Source organism: Dipteris shenzhenensis, chromosome 5 (assembly GCF_047967505.1).
Source record: "Dipteris shenzhenensis isolate YYH24624 ecotype China chromosome 5, Dip_SZ_1.0, whole genome shotgun sequence".
NCBI classification, from domain to species: domain Eukaryota; kingdom Viridiplantae; phylum Streptophyta; class Polypodiopsida; order Gleicheniales; family Dipteridaceae; genus Dipteris; species Dipteris shenzhenensis.
In genome coordinates this window covers 53,037,302-53,044,133 of record NC_141600.1, presented here as the reverse complement: position 1 = coordinate 53,044,133, position 6,832 = coordinate 53,037,302, and the positions used below count along the sequence as shown (strand labels likewise).

General features: G+C 39.0%; 1 long non-coding RNA gene across 2 annotated transcripts; it reads right to left on the bottom strand.

Moving 5' to 3' along the window:
- Positions 1–840: 840 nt before the first annotated feature.
- LOC147902189 (uncharacterized) lies at positions 841–6,475 on the bottom strand. 2 transcript variants are annotated; one of them, XR_015541034.1, is made up of 6 exons: positions 6,132–6,475; positions 4,564–4,604; positions 2,149–2,213; positions 1,891–2,020; positions 1,649–1,780; positions 841–1,175 (listed from the first exon to the last, which is right to left on the bottom strand). It is a non-coding gene; the product is annotated as an uncharacterized LOC147902189 (long non-coding RNA). The 2 variants fall into 2 exon arrangements; XR_015541035.1 differs by lacking the exon at positions 1,649–1,780.
- Positions 6,476–6,832: the final 357 nt, after the last annotated feature.

The following is a 6,832-nucleotide window of genomic DNA, read 5'->3' as shown; positions in this document are numbered from 1 at the left end:
TGATTTCGAAGCTACAGTTTCTTGAAAAGGTTTGCGAAGCATGCTACTTTGGCAAACAAAAGCAAACCAACTTTGTCAAAAGTACCTCTCGTGCATGAGGTATTCTTGATTTGATACATTCAAATGTATGGGATTATCCCGACGGACCCACAACATACTTTATTACCTGACCTTCATTGACGACTACAGCAGATATTGTTGGGTCTACTTTCTGAAAGAGAAATTTGAAGTGTTTTCGAAATTTCAAGAAGTACTAAGGCTGGTCACCATTGGAAGTTGACATTACCAAGGTGATACCGTTAGAAGTAGATATTAATATACAAGCAGAAAATATTCGCAGAACAAAAAATTAGATATTATCTGGATGCATGCAGGTTGCACTTTAGCACCATTCGAAGTTGAAATTCTAAAGAGTAATTTAGTCCATTAGAAGTGACATCCACACCAGTGCTCGAAAAAAACCATTTTTTGAACCATGTCGTACAAGGACAAGTTCTCATTCCAACCGGTATCTTCAAAAAACAACCTAGAATTTAATTACAAGCTTTCACATGGCTAGGACTTTAAGTGGAGTATTTGTTTTCAACCAAGAATTTAAAGGCAACATTTCACATGGCTAGGATTTAAAGGATAGGTTTTGTATTTAACCGACAATTTGAAGGCAATACTTCACATTGCTAGGATTAGAAAGAGTAATTCAATTATTAGCAAGTAATTATAAAATGCTAACACTAGGCAATGCATGCTATATAATTCTCACTTTCAACCTATGATTTTCCAATGGCAAAACTAGAGGACTAAAAATAGATTTGCATCTGTTTTTATGTGAAAGAACTTGTATTATAGAATTAAAAACATAATAGGATAGCTACATGAGCTCAAACTCTTAGCAGTTTATGAACATGGACAAAAGCAACATGCTTTGTCTATGAAAACTTGCTTTTGATAGACCTTAAAGACCATTTGTCTCAAATCTCTCAATAGATTTGCATAACTAGCACTCTCTTTTCCTCTCATAACTCTCAAGTTTAACATCTTTTCTTCCCATACACAAAGCATTTTAGTACCAACCCATGTGAACTAATTGCCAACAATCCACTTTGAGATTGCTCTCGTTCTCTTTGCTTGTTATAGCTGAAAGCTGTTGTTCCCATAAAGCATTTGGATGTGAGAACCTGCAAATAATAAATCGTTTTCTAAATTAATAACATAAGATGCAAAGCCAAAATGCAACCCTTTCTAATTAAATTTAAAAATACTGAGATATTTAGAATTAAAAGACAATATTTAGATTCGAGATGACATTACGAGATATTTAGAATTAAACTACTTAGATGTTGAAATATTTGAAATTATAATGTACTCAAATGACTCGACAAATTATGCAGATTCTAAACCATTTTCAGCATGTAAAAGATCCAATTAAACCTTGGAAGTGTCAAAAGAAAAGCCTACAAAAAATCAGATTTCAGAAATATGTAAGAAGCAACACTTTAAGAAATCTTTATAAAATGTTTAACACACTACAAAATCAGATGAACTGAAAATCACACTTTCAGATAGTGAAAAACCTCTACAAGAACCTCAAAACCTACTTCCACATTAATTAACATATTAATACTTATAATAAAATGTTACAAAAGCATACCTATCTCAAAACATGAAAGCATTTTCATAAGCTGTAGTAATACACTTAGTGCCATATTGTACATATGTATCATAGTAGACACTATGATAATTATAACATGTATGACAAAAGCACATCTCTCTTCAAAAAAGCCTGCAATTAAGTACACAACATACAAAATAAACCATGATCATTTGTAAGAAAACTTATAATTTATTTCATCATAACTTAAATTCCAATAAAGACAAGATTAGTATTATTACCATCCTTTCTTTCAAAATCAGCTTATCGGGGACGACGGACTGAAATCAGCTTATTGGCATGAAGTACACTAGTGTCACTTCTAATAGATAGAGCATAAATATGACACCTCAAAACATCCTTTGCAAAAACCTAAAATTTAAGATAAAGCAGCAATAAAAAACAAGATCAATTGGAAGACATAAAATACTACATTAATATCTTGCACGAGATACATTTTAAAGTTTAATTGAAAGAAAGATTTACTGTGTAGTACTCACAAACATCACCAAAACTGGTTTAACTAGTATCCAGCCAGCTTCAACCTCTTTGAATCCCGTCAACCCTACCGCTTGAAACAATAAAATAAGTTTAATGAAGTACATTATATAATTACTGAAAACATATAAAACCTATGAAACATACCTTGTGTTCTCGCCATAAATATGATGGCTGGTTTTTGCACTATTTCTCCACAAATCAATGGCATTGCTGAAATCATACTCTCTAAGTGGAGGACCTTCAATAGACACACGCATCAATGCATCCAAGCTACATGAGCTTAATGCATTTCGAAGCTTTGACTTGATGAGATTTTGAATACTAAAGCCTCTTTCACATGCTGCTGTACTAGAGCATTGGAGCATTGACAAATGTGCCAATCTCAATAACATAGGATATTTTGTGCTTGTCGTTGGGGATTCCGACCAATTGGCACCCATGTGTCTCGCAAATTTCACTCATTCCATTCATGAGGAGCTTGTTCTTTGAAGTATTCATATTCTTTTTTTACCTCAATCTTGTCAATGAGAGGACCAATAACTTCTCCACCTTCCAACACTTTGGTTGAACCATAGAAAGCTGCTAAGGTCTCAATTTCAACAAATCCATAATTTTTATAAGACTTTCCCTTCTTAGGCCAGCAAGCTGCCCATTCATAGATCCATAATCAAGAATAATAAAGAACCCTCTGCTATCAAAAGTAGATGCATTTATATCAACTTCTGGATTGTCCATAAATTGCATTTGAAGCAAGTGTATTTCAGCCTCTACCATCCCAACCACTGATGAGACATCAACAAAAGTGCTTTGAAATATTTTGCTCAGCATAGACAATCTGTCAAGGATATCTGCCATGAAATGAACACTATATATAAACTGAAAGTCACTCAATTTGGCTTACAAATCTCTGTTTTCAGATTTCAGAAATGCAAGGAGTGGCTCATAAGATTCACAAACTTTATGCACAACATTTGCTCTGCTTAGCCACCTTATTTTGTGAATGCGACTCATGTTCAAATCTGCACACCCAAATTCCATCTCAAGGCTCTTCAACATAGAGCTTCTCAAAGCACTTTTAGAAAGCATAGAAGCAATCTCATTTACAACCTTATCGATCTCTTGAGCGTATGTTGATCCCTTGATTGTGTCTGACAAGCAAAGACTCTTCCTATGTGCAATGCAATGGATAGATGTCATGTAGGGACTCACATGTGTCATACGAGACTCACACGTTTCATACGAGCAGCCAATCCATTCACATGACCAGTCATGGATGAAGCACCGTCTGTACCAAGGCATACTAACCTCGTAGCATCAAGATTGAGCTGAGACAAAAAGTACATGCAAGATTCAAACAAACAACTTGCTGTCCCTCCTTTAATTTCCAGCAAGCCTAAGAAGGTTGTAAAAGGCTCTGAATCTTCCATAAAAGATGCATATACAATTAGGTGTTGGATGAGACCAATGTCGGTGGACTCATCCATCATGAGACTATAGTACGTGGAGGCCTTCACCCTTTGAACAGTTTGTTGTAAGAGAGCCTCACTTATGTAGTAGACAAACATTGCAGCAGCTTTATCATTGTGATAAAGGTCTTGTGTCGTGCACGGGCACTTGCAAAAGCACAACAAGTCTAAGAGAGAAGCATACTTGCTGAAGGACATGTCCTCTCTTGAAATATGATATGCTGTAGCAAATAGATTAAGTGTGGCCTGATCTGCAGCGCCCTTTGACCTGTTCATGCCATCTTCAATTGAAGGGCCTTTCTTTGCCACAAACATATATTTTGTGTCCTCATGCGTTCTAGTTTTAGCATGCTCTGTTGGTGCATTGTGTTGCACATTGACAGATCCCAATTTCCCAAATTCACTCTTTGAATGGATGTCATTTTTGCAATATTTACAAAAGACCCGTGTCGTAGAATGGTCAAAATAAGCCCACTCAAAGACAATAGTCCAAGCTTCATTCCAAGCTTGTCTACGATGTTCTATTTCTTAATCTCTCTCCATTTTGGGTGCATTGAAACTCACCATCTCAACTGAAGCCTCTTCTTGTTCATCTCGAGATATTTGATTCTTCTTTGAGCGTTTAGGTGGGGGATTCTCTTGAGTGAAACGAGGGAAGTTGAAAAGAGTCCTTTGACAGGACATATTACAATAATCTACTTGGCTATGGGCAATTTGTGAACTAGGAAGACAGAAGCGCTAGGCCTACAAAACATTCACAAGAGGATGCGATGCTGAAATTCTATTTTTGAAAGCTACAATTATAGCTAGAAATTCATATGATATAATAAATGCCATCTCTCATATTTGCGAGACATGAGGTATAGCTTGAAACGATATTTACATTAATAATTTAAAACAAATGAAAAAATCCAATTTGTATGAAAGGCAGAGTTGCTGCTTGCATACCTCTTGAGTTAAGCTTCACACATCTGTTTCATCATGCCCACCTGCATTACACAAATGAGAGGAAAGGCATGTCGAAAAGACTTCAAACTGAGGCTTAAAACTGAAATTCGAGACTAACATGTAGAGGTCTAATTCACAGGCAAATAGATAACAATGTCTGACAGCAAACCAAACTTCCTCTACCTCTTCTACCTCAATATGAGCTGAATCACAGTAACACCCAAATACAAAAGGCAAAGGCAATTTCCTCCTAAAGAGAGAACTTCTTGTAGAATCAAAAAGGCATGAAAGCCTATCTTACCCTCCTACCACTCCATCTCGCTCATCGCCACACCACTTAAAACGAGCCCAATCAAAGAAAATGTACCCCTGCAAAAGAAGCCGTGAGCTTTGAGGGAATAAGCGTTCTAGCTTTGATGGGCACCAACTGAGGGAGTCGGGACTCGGGAGTCCTTATAGGCCTATTCTCAATTTTTAAGACGGCTTAAGGACTTTGTACTCTGCAAAAGCATATGCTGGAAGTGCATCGCTAGATTGGAGAGCACCGAGTACGTGCCTACAACAGAAGGCCAACATTGTTGGGACTTTGGAAAACCGATGCTGGAATCGGGATCGTTCGTCATTCTGTCTCTCTATTTCTCTTGTTCTTCTCTCCCTCTGAGCACTTGTGCAGAGGACTAGATTTCATAATACTGGAGCAAACATCTCGGTGTGACCCTGTGAGTCCACTGATCTCCTTATACGAGAGCCACATCTCTTCTCCTAAAGCTTTTCTATCGTCGCGTTCACGGTGAGAACCCAGAGATGCGTATTCCATCGCAAATCCTTGAGGAATTTGCATGTAGCCCTGCGATTTGCTCCATCGCTGATCGGTGACTGGAAGCGAGTACGAGGCTCGAGTTGTGCAGGCGAATTGTGTAGCTGGAGGAGACGCTGAAGGGGATGGGAACTTCAAGCGGGAGCGCTTGGCAATTTCTTCACCAAATCACTTTTGCCAACGGACGAGGGCATGGCCGTAAGGGTGACTTGCAGCCTGCGTAGCACTGCAGATACAGCACCATGACCTTGTTGGGCGAGGGAGAGATGAATCATTGTTACGACTTAACGATGGAGACCGGTGAAGAGCCTGAAACGTTGAACTTCGCCCTCTCCTCCGTTCGTGAGCCGCTCGCCCTCTCTCCCCGCAAATTCGATCTCCCTTCATAGCCTCCCCAATCACCGGATTCCTCCTTTCACAGCCTCCCCAATCACCGGATTCCTCCTCTCCTGATAACGCCTCCTTGAACTTGTGCTTCTTCTCCACTAGCAGCGGGCATCTCTTCTCATGCTTCCCGTTGAAAGCCTCTGTGCATACATTGTCTAAGTCCGATTGTTCGTAGGAGCTCAGCTCTCAGCTAAAATCACCCCTCCCTCCCTCAACCTCCCCTACATGGCCTCCAATACGTTCCCCCTGCGCCCCTGATGAATCCAAGGCCCCCAAAACCCTGCATCAAAGCCCCGAAAACCCAAAACCCAGCAATATGCATTACGCCTGGGAGTATTCCGTGAAACCTCAAAGTTCAACCAACCTCGACTTTGAAGCGATAATCGATTCGTCCCTAGTTGTCGACATCCTAGCATCAATCATCCGTGACCCCGCTTCCGTTTGAACTTTGCCACTCTCGCAACTTGCAACCTTGCAAAAGTCAGTTCTCCCTTAGCCTCGTATGCTCATTGCTATCAGTTTCCAGAAATGGATCTATCATCTCTCGAGTCCGAGACTCCGATCTTCCAAGTTCCACCTTCTGAGCGTATAATAAGGGCAGCAGATTTTGTAGACTGTGTGAGTCTAACTCCCAACTCGTGAGTCCCCGAGAAAAGAAAAGATGAGTCTTGAGGAAGAAAGTTTCAAAAGGGAGGGAGGCGACGGCACTCCAGAGGGGATTACGTGTAAAATTAAAGACTCTTTTACTGGAGTCTGGACCTTAGTTAGACAAACATGACTCATGACTCATGAGGATTTAGGATTGAACCATTCAACCATGGCTCTTAGCCTCTAAAGTTCATATAAAATATATTATACTAATACATGGCTCTTACAGTTCATATAAAATATATTATACTAATAGTACTACTGTATATATATACATAATTTAATAAAGGCACCTTTGAGACTTACCCTTTATTTTAAAGACTATCTATACCACAACCTTTTAATTAAAGTCTATTTTCATGTGTGCCTGTTAGACCTTCATTTGAACCCTTTATTAAGAAAGGCATATCATTTTTC